The sequence below is a fragment of the Sylvia atricapilla genome, chromosome Z (assembly GCF_009819655.1).
Source record: "Sylvia atricapilla isolate bSylAtr1 chromosome Z, bSylAtr1.pri, whole genome shotgun sequence".
In the NCBI taxonomy this organism is placed as follows: domain Eukaryota; kingdom Metazoa; phylum Chordata; class Aves; order Passeriformes; family Sylviidae; genus Sylvia; species Sylvia atricapilla.
The window spans coordinates 76,216,598-76,235,745 of NC_089174.1; the positions used below are offsets into that span (position 1 = coordinate 76,216,598).

The 19,148-nt window shown below is 42.5% G+C and overlaps 1 long non-coding RNA gene across 1 annotated transcript in view; it reads right to left on the bottom strand.

Moving 5' to 3' along the window:
• LOC136373775 (uncharacterized) overlaps positions 1-18,361 on the bottom strand; it is a 31,245-nt gene extending 12,884 nt beyond the window's left edge. The window contains exon 1 of the long non-coding RNA XR_010745729.1: positions 18,212-18,361. This is a non-coding gene — a long non-coding RNA (uncharacterized lncRNA). The remainder of the gene's footprint in view (positions 1-18,211) is intronic.
• Between the last annotated feature and the right edge of the window lie 787 nt (positions 18,362-19,148).

Consider the following 19,148-nt stretch of genomic DNA (forward strand, 5'->3'; position numbering starts at 1 on the left):
AACAGAGGTTTCAAAGGTAAAAAATATTTGCAAAATATTGTGTTAAAAGTGGTAGAAGAAATCAGGTGGATCACACTCACTAGGATATTTGCAGGAAAGAAAGAAGTGTAATCCAAATAGAGACATTGTCTGCTTTGTTAGGACTGACTTGCCCATATGGAACCAGCTTGGACACAGAATCTTTCTCTAAGGTCTGTTTTTGGGGGGTCAGGATGCACTTCCAGGTGAGATCCCCACCCAAGAGGCCACCAGGCAGCAGAAAAGGACTGGTGAGAGGCTTGTGTGGGCAATCTCTTAAAACCTGAAATGGTTGTGCTGACTACATGAATGTCCCATCCCTCAGAGAGCAGGGTGAGGAACTGATACAAACTGACAGGGGGAAGACTGCAGAACCGCTGAATATACTCAGAGCTTTTCTTTTGAAGACAGAAAGAAAGGAGAGGGGAAGGTTGCCATTTTGTCAGATGTCCAGCTTGTAGTCCTACCAGCTTTCGTGTTGTACATTCAAACCCTAAAAAACCCCGTAAGATAGGACAAACCTTTTCTTCTTACTGCTGCATAACTAGCTGGCGACATACTTAGTTTTCTTCTGCCAAAAATGTCCCAAAGTTATACAGATTCCAGATTTAATTCATCTCATTCTTGCTTACAAATATTCCTGTAACAGCAGATCAGCACATCTGACTCTTAGAAAGAATCCACTTGTAAAGGTATCTTCCCATCATGCTTCTGAGGTTACCACTAGCCTCCATCATAATTACAGCATCACGGAGGTGGCTCTGCATAGTTTTCTGCTCTGCATTTTCTTCTTCTACTGCAGAGCAGGAGGATGTGGCCACCTCTGTGGTTTTGGGATTCTGTGCTTCTTCAATTTATGGCTGCCCTGGAGCTGCTCAGCATGGCAGGGTCATACAGGCCTTGCACAGCAGTGGCTGATGCAATCTTCTTTCAAAATGAGGGGTTTGAAATAGCTGTATATAAGGAGAAAGAGCACTACAAAAGGGCCCAAATAAGGCAGAAATGCCAGATTAGTTTTATGAAGGAAGTAACACTGTCTTCCCAAGATGGACCTATCCCTCAAGACACAGACTGCTCAGGCACAAATAATTCTGGGTACTTTGTGAGCAGGGGTTCCCAACTTTCTTGCACGTCACGGGTGCAGCCTGTCATCCTCCCTCATCCCTCAGTGGAGAGATGCCCATCGCACCCCAGCCCTGGCAGCATTCTTCACCACTGCAGGCAATGAAATTGCAGGCTCTCATCACCTCTAGGGGGGATCAGCAGGTACACGAGCCAGCTGAGAATGTGGCACATTTCTCACACATCCCTTGCGCTGCTCAGCACTGCCATTCCACTGAGAAGCGAGTCAGCAGCATCTGTCAGCCACAACTCTGGAAACAGAGAGACAGATGCAATTTGCAAATGGTACAGAAGGGTTTTACAAGTACCTGCATTTTAAACATATCTATTTTTCAGATACTTTTTATCCTGCTTTTACTGGAATCTGTCAGCTAAGCAGGATATGGTGGATAAGCATACCCTGGACCCTAGAGTAGAAAGAATTCAACTTAATTTTTTTTTGAAGTTACATCTTTCTGAACACTGTCAATAATAACAAATAATATTTTTTTTCTGACTACATGTATCTATGTGCAAATGGGAAAAAAAAAAGGTTGCTGTAAAATCTTTTTTGTGACTGCTGAAAATTCCAGACTAAATTGTTTGGCAAGAGGTTAGGCCATCAATGCACTCAAAGAAATGGGCTCTGCAATTATCACTCATCAACCACCACGTACCAGTTGGAAACCAGTTGGAAAGGATTTAACATGAATATAAATGAGGAGGGACAGATACGTAGGAATTAGATTGTGTGGCATATTTGGGGGATTTTTTTGACTTCTTTCCAGACATATTTCAGTTTACATAAATATTTGAGGGTTGGATCAGACAGGATTTGCAGCACAATAGTATTAGGAATGCCTTTGCAAAAACTGTGATATGTTTTAAATTAGTGTCTGAGGAGGGGGAGGGCAAATGAGGCTTTCTCAATGTATACATTCAAGCACTATTTAATTATTACAGACCAGAATGACAGGCTTCCCTGCCAGTTTCTCCTCTTTTTCTTGGTATCCCCTCCCTCTCTGTGATTTGATTAGAAAGTGAGTGCATTTTTTAGATGACTGATTCTACCTGACATTCCCTGCAGAAAGAAAGATGCTTGCTGAAGCACAGGGCTCGGCTGTGCATATGGGATGTCATGTTACCAGAGGCCTCTTGCTGACCTCCTGATTTGGCCTCAGAGGGTTAAAGCTGCTTTTTGGTACCTGAGTGTGCTTACCTCACCTGGCAAATGTCTCTAGAAGGGCAGAGGAACCCACCCTCAGCTCAGGCTGCTTCCAGAGAAGCAGACTGGAGGCTCTCCCAGGCAGTGCCTGGTGGAGACAGAGGCCTGGCAGTCTGCCTGGCAATGAGAAGGCTTCTCTGCACTTTAAAGCACCTAAATTTCCAAGTGGGCAAGAAGGTATTTGAGGAAAAGCACTTGGGGGCAGCAGGAGGTAGAGTAAGTTACTTTGAGCAAAGCACTGCAAGGGTGATACCTGCCAAGAGCCTTGAAAAAGCAAACTATCCATTTTTATCTTACTTTCTCTTACGTAACTCAGAACCAGCTCTTCAGAAATCAATAGATATATTCTGGATTTAGACAGGAGTGAGAGAGATAACAATCTGACCACGGTTCTTAAAAAACTCTTTCTGAGAGTTGCTCAGGTCAGATTTCCTCCAGCTCTGTAGTGCCAGGATAAAAGAGATTTCAGATGCCTCCTGTTGAATATGAAACACTTTTATTAAAACCGTCTTTTAAGTTGGAGAATTTTCACTAAATAAAAGAGAGGTGAAATGCAAGAGCCTGTTGCTGAGTAAAGCAGGAAAGGACTTCACAGTGAGATTTGATTGTTTACATTCAATGAAAGGAAAAGTCTGATTTAGAGTGCTCAGATTTAATCTCAGTGCAGATTAAAATGGTTCTATTGTGTTCTGCTGGGCTGTTTGGAAAGGTGAACTGAGGCTTTCGTAGGACTGTACCACTGCTGTGTATACATGAGGTTTACATGCAGTCACATCAGACAATCACACAAAAGTGCCAAGCTGAGGCTTTCTGGCTTAAGCTGTGCTAACACAGCCTTTCACATTTTGAATTTCTACCTGGTGTTGTAAATAACCTCCAAAACCTTGGTGGGTCTGTCTGTTCATTTCCTGAGCTTCCTGTTTCTCCTGCCTGCCTGCAGCAGTGGGTTGCACTGCGCTGTGGCTGTAGCTATGCTTTGGGGGGGATCTGCAGCAGGTTACTGCGAGCACGCTGCTCTGCAGAGCAATTAGGCAGCGCTCCCAGCCTCCAGCAGACTTCACAGTGAGAGCGGAGGTGCCTCGCCCTTAAATTCAACCATAAACACACGCTGGGCTGGTGCAACAGATTTAGCTCAAAACCAGAAAGACTCAGGGTTTGACTCCTAAGGAAACTGAAATAAGCTGGTTACTGCTTTTCCACTGCAACTTGGTGCATATATATGACAAAAGGGGAGGCCTTAGAGCGTGAGAGGAAAAGAGCTGTATCATTTAACAACCCAGTAAACTCAGCAGGCTCTCGGGGGAGAGGCAACTTGTTCGATGTATGTTAGATACTATCTGTGTTAGATAGTTGTGTTAGATATCAGATCGTTGTTTACGGTGAATTGTCTACACTGCGAAGGACACTTAGGGGGAAGAACGTGTTAACCCAGGGCAGCACATTATGATTCTTTGCACTGTTGGAAACAATGTCTGCTCTCTGAGATTCAAAGCTGACAAGCTAGAAGTTTTTAAGTTCTGCCCCTAGTTCAGACAGCCCTTCTCTGCCTCTCAGAGAAAGAATTTTAGGTCTCTTTTAACTTGAAGAAAGAGTTTTTCTCATCACACCGTGAGGGTATCAGCATCCAGAGCCTTGTGAGGATTGAAATATTACAAAAACACTTTGAAAATGAAAGTGAACTAAAGTAGTGTGCATCACCTGTGTAAAAATTGATAGATTAAAGGCAGTCAGATACTATGGCAGCGGGGACAACCCCTGTGGAGATAGACAGGCAGACAAAACTTTAAGAAGCGATCTTCTTTCAGACTTGTGATCAGCCAGCCCTCCGGTGACCAGAAACTGTTTAACATACTGTGAAAAGATGATTGCATGCACTCAAGGCTTGGGTTTTCTCAGACAAAGCATGTAACCTCTCTGTGGCTGTGTCCTCCTGGGCTGTCTCTGACACCAGGCAGGTGAACCCTCCGTGATGCCAACAGCCAAAGCTCAGTTTATTTCACACCAGTGGGTGCAGATCAGAGCAGAACACTTCTTTGAACATATTTTGGGTCTTAGGGCTTCTTAATGCCTTGAATTCCTTATGTAGGTATGTATGTATTTATTTGTTTGTTTTTATGATGGAACACAGCACTGTGAATTCTTTCAGTGCCATTATGGTTTTGTCTAGAGCACACAGACAAAAACAACTATTTCAGAGAGGACTAGGGCCGGGACACAATGCTCCTTAGAGACCAGTCAATCTTTTCTCAATGGTGAAAAAGAAAAGAGAAAGAAAACTGTTGTCTTTTGTCTGAAATTTCAGGTATCTTTCCCCCCCTCAAAATAACCTTTAGAAGAAGGAACAAGGACAGGAAACAATGCAATTCAAAATTATCAGATTTTACACTGCTGGAAATGCACTTGGCAGCTGATAGAGCACTGAGTGGCAGAGTTCCGCGGAATGCCATGCCCAAAGTGAACCTGAGTGGTAAAGTCTGGAAAAAAAAAATCTGAAAAACACAACAATAGTCTGAAACATTATTAACCTGTATGGGGAAACTGTACACCTGCAGCCACAGGGAGATTTAATTTAAGCTTCTGAAACTTGCAGCTCTAGTCAGCATCCATGTAGTACTCTGGGAGCATTTGTTTTTTATTTTGTTTAAGCTCAGCTGTGGCTTCCAGGATGGTGCATGGGTCAGGCCTGCACAGCACCGCTGGTTTCCCCTGCCCTTGCCTCCTACCAGAGGAGGTCACAGCAAGCAAGATCTCACAAAGCTGACTGAAGCACCAGGTTGCCCAGGCCTGACTGCATCCAGCAGAGGGGCAGATGCAGGATTTCTCCTGACTGCCTGCCAGTGGCTTGGATGAACAATAAAATCATTGAAGTGGGGAAGGAGGAGCCTCACAGCTGCTGGGCTGACTCGGTCCATAATGAGCATTCCCTGCCCTTTTTGTAAGCTTGTCTGATCTTCAGCCCAGCATCGAGAAGTTCCTCACACATGTTTTATCTCAGCTATACATTTCTGCCCTGTTTTGGTTCTCTTTTCATGTATGCTGTGAATATATAAACACATCTCTCAGCCAGTTTCACATCAAGTGAAATCTGAGAGAAAATATATATTAAGCTTAATTATTTTTCAAAAGACTTTAAGACAGACTCTGTTTGAAATCTACCACATGTTGATTAGGAGGGAGGTTCCTATAGATTAAATTGGCAGCTGATGCTCCAAGTGACCCAAGATGCAGAGGTAAAAATGTGACCTCAACCAAGAAAGCTAGAAGGACGGCAGAAGTTCTTTTAGTTAGTCCTAGATGGAATTTTTTTTAATTCCTTTTGCTAACCAGGACTGATTCTCACAACATCTCTGTGGCATCTATGAATCCTTGTTTGCCCCTGACACTTCCAGCTGTGTCAATGTGAGAAGTTCCTGGGGAAATTCCCTTCCTGTGCTTGTGCTTTGAACAGTCCTAGGCTGTGGAAAACAGCCATTCAAAAATAAAAACACGATAAATCTTCTCTTTCATGCAGATTTAATTTTTTTTTATATTCTCTTCCATGATTGTTTGGTTCTTGGGGATTTTTTTTGTTGTGTTTTTTTGGGGTTTTTTTGTTTGTTTGTTTGTTTGCTTGGGGTTTTTTTTTTGTTGTTGTTTTGTTTTTGGGGTTTTTTTTTAACCTTGTCTTCCTCATTTTATTCTGTTCTAAAGGGCAAATTATACATATATTTACTCACAGGTTTTGGTATATTGTCTGCTGCTAGCCATATTCCTCCCTTCCCATTGAGAGACAGCACCCACTGCCATGCCCTTCCTACGTCTGGAAAGCCCCACAAATGTTTGCTTTGCAAAACCACACTCTCTTCCAGCAGCAGAATGCCTGTAGCTACTTTGACACTCGTTTATTAAAATAAACTGGGAAGGCCAACACACGTTGAGAGCAATGCAGAAGCAGGGAAATTAACCTCTGCAGAGGTGCAAATGCTTTCATTAAGATGAAACAGATTCTGAGGCCAATTCATCTGAACACTGTTGTGCTTTTGAGTTCTCAAAGAACATTTTTCAGTTCACAGTGACTGAAAAAGAGGTAAGTAACAAACAGCAAATGAAAACACTCCAGGTTGCTCAAAGTTGCACATAAAACCTCAGAAAACCCAGCCAGAGTCATGGTTTCTCAGAATTCAAAGTCAAGCTAAAGGTGTCAAAAATGCAAGTATAGAAATCTAGCAGTGGGCAAGAGAAGCCATACAGCAGTTATTGGGCCTGCATAGTCATGATGAATAATTATTTGACACAGAAGAATAATTATTTGAACCAGAAGCCCCTGTCAGCCCTCCCACCCTTCCTTTCACCCTTTGGCCTTCATCCTTTTCCTTTTCAGGGCTGAGTTTGGTTGCAGCTGGAGTGGATCTTGCTTCCTGAATTTGGTTTGGTGTGACCAAGAAAGCAGCAATCTCAGAAGAGCAGGAAAAACCACCATCTTCTCACTTCTACGTTTGAACCCTCACTAGGATTTCTCTGAGATTTTGGTACCATCTAAGCTGAACCTAAGCCTTGAAATTATTCTGAGTTCAGAGTCCTGAGACAGATGTAAGATCCTAACAGACAGCAGGAAACAAAAAATGGCTCAAAATGCTTGATTATAATATTTGCACTGTGATTGTATCACAGAAATGGTGCAAATATGAACCAGTCATTGGATTGCTTAATCGGCCCAGAGAGGGTCATTTTGCTTTGGAGATAAACACAAGGTGGCATGAGCTCTGATGAGTTCAAACATATCTGGACATAACGAGAAGTGGTCACCAACACCAAAGATTGCTACTTGATTTCTTAAAATTTCTTCATTTCTGTACTCTGTTAAATTTTTTACCTAATTTGTAAGAGGGTGATAATGTTTATCTCAACATTATAGTTATAATGTTATAGCTGAGGCTCTTTTAATTGTTAGGTAAGAAGGTTGGGTAACAAGAAAAAATGCTTTGCATGTCTAAACTGACAGGCTATGCAACTAAAACCAGGAGGAACTTGCATGATTTAGAACCTTTGCATCATAGTGAAAGATGGTGAACAGAGAAGTATTTGTCCACAACTCCAATTAATATGTAACATACAGAATTAACTGTAGGAATGCGAAGATCTCTTCTTTTGTTGAGTCATGTCTGAGTATTTTTACCTGGGGTAAAAACTAACACCTGGGGTATGATTACTGTTACAAAACCCAGTCATAACAAACCTTCAGTACTGCCAAGCACCACCTGCGAAACAGACACTCAACAGAGGCACACAAAGAAAGAAGATTTATTTATTCTGTGCACCCTTTCATCCTTTTCTTTTATAAAATGAAGCATTCCTGTTAACAAAAGAGCAAGACAATCTTACAACTTCCACTATAATGGAATCAGCTTACTTTAAAATAAAGCATGTGACACTGCACAAAAACATAGGGTTTATTTATCTCAGTGATAGCTCAGCTATGAGTAGAGCCCCAGAAGTTTAAGTACTGAGGTATTATAATCTTCTGTAGTATCATGGCACTCATTTGGGCTGTTATACTCTACCAAGGAATACAAAATATGAAAATATACTGTAACTTCACTGTTGACATATCTGCTTTGGAATCAGTCCCTGCTCTGGAGAGCAATTTAAAATTAATTTGGCGAAGGGAAGAAGTATTTTATCTTCCATTTTGCTCCTGGAGATGAGTTGATTTGGCTCCTAATCCAGAACTCAGGGACTCAGGAACAGTCCTTCCCAGAGACTTGTTGAAGACCATCCAAGGAAATTGACACAACACTCATGAAAAGCCCACCTGTGCTGTGGGGAAAAGAGAAAGGAGAGGAGGAGAAAGACACACCTGACATGCTATGTATTCTGCAAACTCTGGAACATCTCATACTCACAGAAACTAGGAATGAATTTTATATTACATTAAGTTTGTAAAAAGCTGTCAGGGTTCAAGTCAAGGCTTGTATGTAAAAACTCTCTTTTCCCTTAATGTTGCAGCCTCTCCCATTATCAGATGAACAAACAGATTATCATGTTTGAGGCAGGATCTGCACAGAACGTTTTTAGATTTAACGACTTCTCTTCTGGTCATGTCTGATCATGAATTTCAAGTACATGCATTGTAGTGTAACATCTCAGGCAGACACAAGCACAAGACGTAATTCAGCCCTTCTCACGTGGAAAGACCCTGGGCCAAGAAAATGCAGCAAAGTTTGTTGCCTGTATTCTTATTTTTCTTTCTCTACAAGAAGATACCCTTTATTTTCAGGATAATTGACCCTGATTCATAGATCATCAAAACTGTGTTGCAGAAGATTAGCAAATCACATAACCTGATTCAACCTGAATTCGATGCTCAAGGAAAGATTTTCTCTGAAGAGAAAAATAAGGAAAAACATCTAAGCCCTTAATATCAGACCGGTGAGACTTTATGGTCCTCTTATGAAAAACCACTAATCTCAAAAAATTGCACAGATATTTTGTCTTGCTGCCATATTGTTATTAAGTGGTGAAGTTCTAGATTAGAGAATATCCATAAATGAAATGCTATTAAAACAACTGGCAACTTTTCCATTACGCTCTGAGAGCATGGCTGTCTTTACTGTGTGATATGTTTGCAATTCTAAGTAACATACAGCAGTTTCTTTAAGGAGTAGCTATATCTCAAAGACAGTATTGGCCAAAATATAAATAAATTTCACAACACCTAGGAGGCATCAATTCAAAACTAGACTTGAGAAATTACACTTAAGAACGATAAATAAAATTAGATTTAAAAAATTCATATCAATCTTTGGTGAATTAAAATCTTTAATCCTTGGCTGGCAGAATTTTTTTTCTCGTACACATCCATCTCAGGTTTAAAGACATAGAGTTACTGTAGAACCTTACAGGCACTGCTATAAGAGTAGGTGTAATAAATTAGAATCTCGTTGAAAGCCAGATGGTCAAGACCAACTAGTAGTCTCTCAAGTACACTGAAGGAGTATAGGAATAAACCAATTGGCTGTTAAACAAAACAAAACAAAACAAAACAAAACAAAAAAAAAAAAGGAATTTTAATTAGAACTAATTTTAAGGATTTTAAAATCAGATACCATAGTGATGAGTTAGTCTGATCCTTGAAAAACACTAAGTGATGATTTTAGTGAGATGTTTTCTCTGTCACATTGTACCACTTGAGTGAAACAGTGCATTTATTCAGAATGCAGTAATCATCATCCCAATGTATTTTATATAACATACTGGCAATTAGAGTTAAAAAACCATCCAAACTGCTGCTATTCTAGTCCTTCCATTACAATAAAGAAAAAGTTTACAAAGTACCATAATAAAGAAAAGGGATGCTGGAAAAACTGAAAAACTTAGTTCAAGTGAAGAGCAAAACAATGTGTTTATACAACAGAAGTTGTCTCAACATAATATCCCAAAGTCAAAAGCTCCAAGGATTCAAAAACGTTAAAAGCACTTCCTGGCTAGTGGCAATACCCTCAATTCCATTATAGATCCTAAAGCTTAGTGAGTAATTGCGTTAGTATTCCAAGCATTTATACATTCAGTTAAAAGAGAATAGGGAGCCACTTGGAATAGAAGCATAACTGTGGCAGATTTCTAGATAATTTTTCTCTATCTGTTTATCTTGAGGGAACTTGAGGTTCCCCACCCTGGGGAATGATAACTACTGTTCTAGAAACATCAGAGTAGCAAAACTAAAACTAATTTCATTGTAGCAGAAAGCCAAAAAATAAGCCAAATAATAAAGAGGTGGATTGTTTTAATGCAATTTGTGCTTTCTCAGAAACCTCTGACTTGAGGTAATATCACTTTTAGAAGCCAGCACCACATACTCAAAATTTGTGTGTTGTTGATATGCCTTAGCCTTAATTGCACTGGAGAAAAGTGAACTAATAACTGCTTTACTTCAGAGACTCCACACCCAAAAGACTCTCAGGCTCCACAGTCATCATAAATACTTTTAATGAGGAACATTTTCCGTAACTTTTGTTTACACAACCTTACTACTTCTGTGTGAGAGCCTGCCCCTCTTCCATTGAAATCAATGGGAATTTTGCTGTTACCTCTAATGAAAGTAGCCCCTAGCACCCTGTTACACTTGATGATGATGGATCACTACTCCTTCTTTGTAAGAACAATAGAGTAGCTACCATGCCAACAAACATGCATGTCCTCAGCTGTAAGCACCTGAATAGTCTCACTGGTTCCTGTGGAATGGCATAAATTATTGAAATTAAATGTTTTTTCTGTTTGTTTAGTCCAGCTAACCTCTGGAATCCTCATCTGTCAATTAATACATCTTTCATTTGGAAACATACAAGCTTTATAAATATATATAATTGAGATGCTATCAGCAAGCCTCTGGTTGATCTGCCTTAATACTGCAGGTTCAGCAACTGATTATGCAAAAAAAATAAAAATTCAAACATAATAAATTTGTAGGACAATTAAGTTTATGTTTTGGGGTTTTTACAATGGAAAATGAAGGCTGGTGGTGTTTAAATAGAACGCCGTTCTGGACAGAAGTGCAATGTATTGGGTCATGCCACCAAATATAGGAAACATATGTTATTCAACACAGTGACTCACACAATGAGTAATGTAGTCTAAAGGCTATATTCTACCCTGTGAACAGACATAACTCTCAATAACTAATAATCCCATAAATCCCAAAGGGCCTTATCTAGCTGAAAGTGTCTGCAGCCTTGTGAACTTTGCAGATGCATAGGACCATGGATGTCAGCTTTTCATCACCAGGCTACTCCTGCAACACATTCTGAGACTACATTGGCCTCTTCAGACTTTGTTGGTGCTGTATTTTTGACTGAAGCTTCTCACTGAGGAAAGCAGAATTATAAATATCTACTAAGGAGCACCAAACATACTGAAGTTCCCGATGGAGCTACCTGGAACTTGGCTGGGTGCTTGGGAGGGGGAACAACTTATGTCACAGCCCATAAAGCAGGCAATGAAAGGGTGTATTTTCCCTTTTGAAATATGGAACAACTATAGCCCCAGTTCTGGGTTAGTAGAATACTAAAAGTTAGAGTGCAGCCTCAGCTGACAGACAGGAACGAAGAAAATCTTCAAGAGCATAGCTTTATACTCTCCCTAGCTATAGCACACACTGATGTAATTTTCTTCTGGGTCAGAAGTGATCAGAAATTATAGTGCTCCTGTAAAAAACAGCAGAGTTGATGTGATCTGATTTCAGCCACATTTTTCATCAAAGCAAGGCATATGTATTTGTACCATCCCTAACTACATACTTCTCTGGAACTGCCTCCCAGTCCTATCTCAGTAACCTTTGAACCAATCTTGACAAAACAGGGAATGGATCCAGAAAGTCCTGCAAGTTCTGTGAAATTAGATCTTTGGGTAGAGGCAAAAAGGGGCTTATTTGTGCCTCAACTGTAAGCTTTTATGGGACATCTGGAAAGGTCCATGAGAGAGACACGCTCATCCATACTGCTAATGAGGTCCATGGAGACATGTCCTCTGGATAGACACTGGTCTGCAGAGCTCATTCCTTTGTTCACCCCTCAGCTTTGCTTTACAAGACCACAGCCAGCTTTCTCCAATACAACACCCAGCCTTGACTTGGAAAATAATTTGGTCAGGGGCTATTCTCAGGAAGCACCATGAATAAGTTCATCTCCTTGGAGTTAGCTCCTCATTCCTTTAACACTTTCCCAAAACCACTGAACCAACCATCACTGTCCACATGCTCAACCCAAGGTCATGCAATGCATATACTAACTTTTATACTATAAACCCACTGTTTATAGGAACTGCAGAAAGGTCTGCAGTCTTTATTTTCAAGCACATTACCTGCCCCCCCCCCCCCCCACTAAAAACAAAAATAACAACTGTTTCTTAGGGACTCCATCCAGAAGTAGATGGTGGTATAGAGTGACTCACTTTATTTTACCTGTTCTCAGGACCAGCAATCAATTACAATCTCCTTTTATTCAGCAATATAAAACTATATACCAAAACCTAGCCCTTGTTTTATCTGACTTGGTTTTACAGAAGACTTTCATGATACACCAACAGTGTAACTCTATTTGTGGAGAAACCTCTTGCCAATCTTGGACCTTCAGTACTGCTATCAGCAGCTGTCCATTTTCAAGGTTTATTATCTGTGGAAAGAGCTAGAAGATTCCAAATGACAAAATTAAGTCAATTCTGGAGGAGCCCCACTGAACTTCAGAAGATGTGCCAGTACCTGCTGAGTGCCTTCCAGCTCAACCCTTCATTCTGAGTTAGCATCAAGTATTCCTGGGAGTCCTTGCTTTGCACAAGTAATTTGGTCAAATAAATGCAACGTTGGGCAATAATTGGACAGTTAATTGAAACCCTTTCCTGGCCAAAGTCCCCCCAATGCGTAGGGTGTGTTGAGAGGCATCTTGAGCCTGTGACTTGCTGCTGCTTGGGAGGCTCAACTGGTGATGCAGTGCCCTGGTAGGGGTAAGTGGCCAGCTCTCATTCTGGGTGATTGGGGGAGCAACAATGCCTGGGAAGGTGGGTTCTGATGTTTATTTTAAATTCCCAAGGAGTTAAAAGCTCCTTTCCAGCATTAGCCAGAATGTTGATTATAAACCCACAATTTTCTGTAATTGGGCCTCATTAATAAATTCCTCAAGTGTTCCCAAAGGCAGGAGAGGTAAAACAAGAGCCACAGGGATCAGTGAAACAGGGAACTGTGAGGATTCCTGAGTGTGTTGTTAATTCCACTTAATCAGCTCAGAGAAGCTCTGTATTCAAAAGAAAATAATCATGACTCATGAAATACTTCTGCCAGCAGTGAAAAGGATTCTCTCCATTTATAGTAATATTTTCCCCAATTTTTGTCCTTTCTTCCACTTCATTTTTAAGCAAAGAATAAGACTCTCCCTCAGGCACCCTGAACACCTTCCATGTTCTTGGGCCTCAGTGAAGACTGGTAGAGCTGTGCTCACAGGGAAAGTCCAGCATGGATCTCTCAGAACTTCTGGGGGACTTGGTCTGCCATCCAAATGTGCCAGAGGGCATTTCCATCAGATCCAGACTGAACAGAGTGTGAAGCAGAGGCAAAATGAGGCAGATATGAGATTTATTGCTGTTTGAAGAGGACTCAGATAGTAGCAAACTGCGAGACAGAGCAAGCCCCATTCCCCACTCTACACTGCTTGCCACAGAAGGCAGACAAGTCAAACAAAGACAAGACAAATTATAGGGATAATAATTCAGGTAATGAGAAAAACAGGGATTATAAAGTATGAGAAGGCAGGAGAGTTTGCCAGGGGAATGGAGCTTTCTGAAGGTGGCATAAAGGAACACCTGAAGGGGCACATTCTCCAACACTGTATGGAGAGCCTAAAGGGCTGGATTGTAAAAACAAGAAAGGCAGAATGAGAGTCAAGAAAGGAAGTGGAAAGCTTTTGAGAAAAAAAGGTAGAAAAGACAAAATATTTGGCTAGAGAAAGTTTATGCTGGATCTGCAAGATACCAGAAAATTTGGGAACATAAGACTGTGCAAGTAGATGACAAGTGAGTTTGTGGAGCCATCAGAGCCACTGCTCAGGATGCTCAGAAAACCTGTCTCTGCACTCCTCCTTACCCTTCTTTCTCACAACAGAGAGTGAAGGTACTGGGTACTGCTGTGTCCTCTACGGCCTGAAGGTATGCCTAAATATCACAAAATCATTTAGATTGGAAAAGGAATCTGAGATCATAGGGTTATACCTTTGACTGATCACCACCTTGTCAATTAGGCCAGAACCAAGTGCCACGTCCAGTCATTTACTGAACACCTTCAGGGGTAGTCTCCCTGGGAAGCTCATTCCAATGTTTGACCATCTTTTCCTTGAGGAAATTTGTCCTGATGTACAAACTGGCCCTCCCCTAGCACAGCTTGAGTCTTGTGCTCTTGTTCTGTCACTTGTTACCAGGGAGAAGAGACCCCCACCTGCCCACAGCCTCCTTCCAGCTGAAGTGGAGAGTGATAAGGTCTCCCCTGAGCCTCCATTTCTCCAGAATAAACACCCCCAGCTCCCTCAGCTGCTCCTCACAGCACTGCTGCTCCAGACCCTTCCCCAGCTCCATTGCCCTTCTCTGGACTCTCTCCAGCCCCTCAGTGTCTGTCTTGCAGTGAGGGCCCAGAACTGGACACAGCACTCGAGGTGTGGCCTCAGCAGTGCCCAGCACAGGGGGACAATCCCTGCCCTGCTCCTGCTGCCCACACCATTGCTGACCCAGGCCAGGATGCCATTGGCCTTCTTGGCCCCCTGGGCACAGCCTGGCTCATGTTCAGTCACTGTCACCAGCACCCCCAGGTCCTTTTCTTTTGGGCAGCTTTTCAGCCACTCTGCCCCAGCCTGTCATGCTGCTTGGGGATGTTGTGGTCTAATGGCAAGGCTTAGCATTTGGTTTTCAACCTCACAGCACTGGCCTCAGCCCATGACCCAGCCTGTCCAGACCCCTCTGCAGAGCCTTCCTGCCCTCCAGCAAACCAACACCACACCTAACTTGGTGTTATACTCAAGCATACTGAGACTGCACTCAATGCCTTAATCCAGGTCATTAATGAAGAAATAGAAAGGTACTGGGCCAATATTGAGCCCTGGGGAACACCATTTTACCAGCTGCCTACTGGATGTGGCACCACTCACCATCATTCTCTGTGTCCAACCATCTAGGCAGTTTTTACCCAACAAAAGGTGCACATGTCCAAAACATAGCCTGTCACATTTTCCAGGTGAATGTCACTGGAGACAGTATTAAAGGCTTGCTATGTCCACAGCCTTTCCTTCATCCACTAGGAGCATCACTTGGTATTTAAGGAGACCATGTTGGTCAGGTAGGACCTGCCTTTCCTAAACCTGTACTGCCTGAGTCTGATCCCTTAGTTGTCCTGTGTGAGCTGTGTGATCACATTTAAGATTATGTGTTCCCTTATATTGCCAAGCAGTGAGGTCAGGCTGACAGGCCTGTAGATCCAGGGATACTCCTTCCAGCCCCTTGTGGGTGGGCATCACACTGGCCACCTTCCAGCTGTCTTTGTACATTTATATAAACGGGATGCCTGTGTATTGCCCAACACCTGGGCAGGTTTACCTAATTAAGGATTGCACGCAGAGGTGGCTGCATGTCGGCAAGGGAAACACCGTGGTCCCGTTAGCACTTTTGTGTGTGATTCATCCAGTAAATACATTGCAAGAAGTCAATAGAGCACCTTGCAAGGGGGGAAATGCATAACCAGCACATGACCCATCTCTTTTGCAGCCAGCATGACAAAGGAAAATGTCTGCTGGACAACAGGTCTTTTCTTTAGATATACCACTTGAGATTTTGCAACATAAAAATCTTCCTTGAAACATGTGGTTTGAATGTCCTGACAAGCAGTGGTAGGGGAAACACAATAAAAGAAAGCAGCTTCAATAATTGACCCTTATTTCTTTCTCTTTCCCACTTCAGATTTTCTCCCTGCTTGATATTTGGGAATCCTCTGGTCTCAGTATCTATTTACTTTATTTTATTTTTATTAGTGTCCTTGAATGTAATGGAAGAATAAACATTTCAGTTTTCACAGCCTTGTGGCTTTTCATGGGAGCTTAGCTGCATCCACTGTGTTTACAAAACAGAACTGCATCATAGTGTTTGTTAATTTGATGATTCTTGGATTATCCATATTTTTGGCTGCAAAACTCCTATTTTAATGTAGAGTTCGCTATGTTTTCATGGGCCCCAAGAGGAATTCCTAGATCAAAGTTTTAGAGTCAAACAGGACCAGCCAGTTTTATAGCCCACAGAATTACCAAGTTGTCAACATCTATAGACCACTGGTGGGAACTCTGTCACAGCAAGGAGCCAGCCACTTATGTCCCCTCCTGAACCTGCACCAGGCTTCTGCACTCAAGCAGGGGAAATACTATTAGTCTTAAACCTTTACCCTTGTGCAGGTCTCTCTGTGTGGACATCAGAAGAGCCATGACTGGTTGGGGTCAAACTCCCTCTTCCCTGTCTTAATCATGAGAGGCAGAATCTTGGAGGAAGGACATTAGGCATACAGACCTAAATCTAAAAAACACTGGAATTATATGATGAATTACAGTAACACAAATTTCAAGCCTGGATAAGCAGGAAATGTGAAAGTACAATAGGCAGCATCTCCAGGTAGTAAGGAACCAGGGAATGGCAGCACTGGCGCAGGGAGGAAGACATGTTGTCCTGCAGTGAAGGGGCAGTAGATGGACCATGGATATGGCTGGAAAAACTTGGCTGGAGATGCAGGAGAGGAGTATTTGGCTCAGTGTAGAACTTAGCCAAAGAAAACAAAGGACTGTTTCTCTCCAGTTGCCATTTATACACATATAAGCAAAGGCAAGAAAGATACTGGGGTCTCTAGAGAGTTAATGTCTTACAGAGGAGTTAAGATGAAAGTTATGGCATGGATATGTGTTGCAAGATGTGTTAGGGGAAGAACTAGAGAGAGGAAGAGAGCTGTGTCTTACTCTTATTATATGAGAGATACTGTGACCAGAAGAATGGGGTTCTAATGGGGTTTTGTTTATAACCCTATGTATGGCTTATTCAGTCAGCAGCTGTGCCCTGGAAATATAATTTATTTCAGTCTGTAAAGTATAAAGCAAAACTGGAAGATTTCCACAGAATTTCAGGAGGTCCTTTACCTACAACTAGGCACAAAATCATGCCACCTGCACAACCAGGGAGTAATGACAGATTCTTATATGCGTATTAAGAAGAAAATTGTTTCTTTTAAATGTTGTGGAATTTGTTGGCAGAGAGCTGCATTAATGTGATGCCAAGATTATCCACTTCAGAGTACTCACCTCAGCAAAAATTAAAACTTCTGAAAACCAGGACACATGCTAAGCATGTTAGCTCTGTCCCCTTTGAGCAATGCCCCAGCTTGCCCACTGTACATATTCTGCCTTTGCACCATTGCTGAGCCCATGATCATGGGAAGCAAAGAGAGTTTGCAAGCATGGGAAGCAAGGAGAGCTGCTTTTCAGTGAGTTGTACCCTCACCTGTCCCATGCTCATGTACTGAACCAGCTTCCCTGAAACAGCATCAAAACTGTTGCATTTTATAACCCATCTTTCCCTATGGAAGTAAACCAAAACCCTGTCCAAGACCATACTGTGAGTTAAATGTCTTTAACTGGCAAATTTCTGCTAAATCCCATTTTGCTCATGGTTGTCTCCATGGCAAGAAGACCTTTGTAGATCTCAATGTCATAAAATTATGTCATTATACTTTAATATTTTCTTTCTGATCATACTTATGTTAGCAGCCTAGGGGAAGATTTGATTCCTTCACTCAGATCTGCCCTCCTACCCTGCAGCTCTGGCTGGTGTTCAGGGCACCCTCAACACACATCCACACCAAGAACTGCAAACCTTTTGTGTCCTCCCTCCTTTGTTTCTAAATAAAGTTTTAGAGATTTGAGAACAGAGAAACAAAAGAGAGACAAGGTTTAGACTATGAACTGAACACTATGTATACCTGTGCCAGAAGTAGAGAAGGGATAGAGAAGGATGAGGGTGTATCTTCTGCACCCTGACTCATGTGAATAGTCCCCTGTTGTGAAGTCACTGCCTGAGTTTTGCAGATTTTGAGGATTAGGTATTTAGACTTCAATGGATCATCAGGCAGTGAGTACATGGTGTAGAAAGAGTGTGTGAAGGCCCGGTGGGGAAAGGAAAATGCCTGACATTATTCCCTGTGTGTGAATGGAATACCTCAGTGTGGAAAGCCTTGCATGAGTACCTGTGACCGGACCTGAATTAGTTGCATCAAATGGGAGGGAAAAAAGGAGGAACACAAAAAATGAAGCTGAATGAAAGTATGCAGTTTACCTTGAGAAAGGGTGATTAAAGGAGTCCTGCTCTGCACAAGCTCCAACAAGTCCATGAGCTATTCCTGCTGTGTGAGACTTGTTTCCTTGTACTATTCCCCGGGTAGCACAGCTGCAGGCTGTTTGCCATCTGGGCCTCTTCCTTAAGCCACAGAGGAGGTTATTTAAGTAAGGGGCAGGAGGGAAAGGCAGGAAAAAACATGATTTCCTTCGTTCTAAGCAAATTTGACAGCCTGGGCTGAGCCTGCCTGGAGATTAGAACACAACCTGCCAGCTCTACTGGTGTATCCTCGCTGGGAGCGTGCAACTCTCTGCACATGCACAGCCCCTGTCAGCAGGCAGAGAGACAGTGGTGCCATTGAGGAGCCTGAGAGCACTGTTAGCTGACTGACTCTTCCATCCTGTCCTCTGCTGTGAATGCATCATTGATGGTGATCACAGGGCTGAGGAATTGCAGCTTGCCTTGCGCATGGAGGCACCAGCTGCGGCTTTACTGGAATGTTACTGCTGGCACCGGACATCCTGCCGTCCTCGCAGCAAGGAGAGGCAGGGAGGACAGGCACGTTCAGAACAGGCTTGCCACTGCATTGCACTTAGAGCCGAATTTACCCTTGGGATTACAAACTACAGCCCCCTGTTTTCCAGGGCTCCAGCACCCAGCCTTCAGTGCTCCCTCTTGTCCCTCTGCAGCAGAGCTCCCACCTGCAGCGTGCAATGTCATCCCACATGGCAGAGAGTCTGTCTGTCTTGTTCTCTGTGCCTGCAAGGAAGGACAGTCTGCTGGTGAGTGTCATGTGGGGTGACATTACATCCTGCCCACCTGCTGGGCATGTATACAGCCTTGGGAGACACAGTGGGATGAGAGAAACTGTGAACAGCAGTCAGTAAAAGACATAAAGAGCAGAGGCCTCACTTCAGTGGACCCATACCTGAACCTT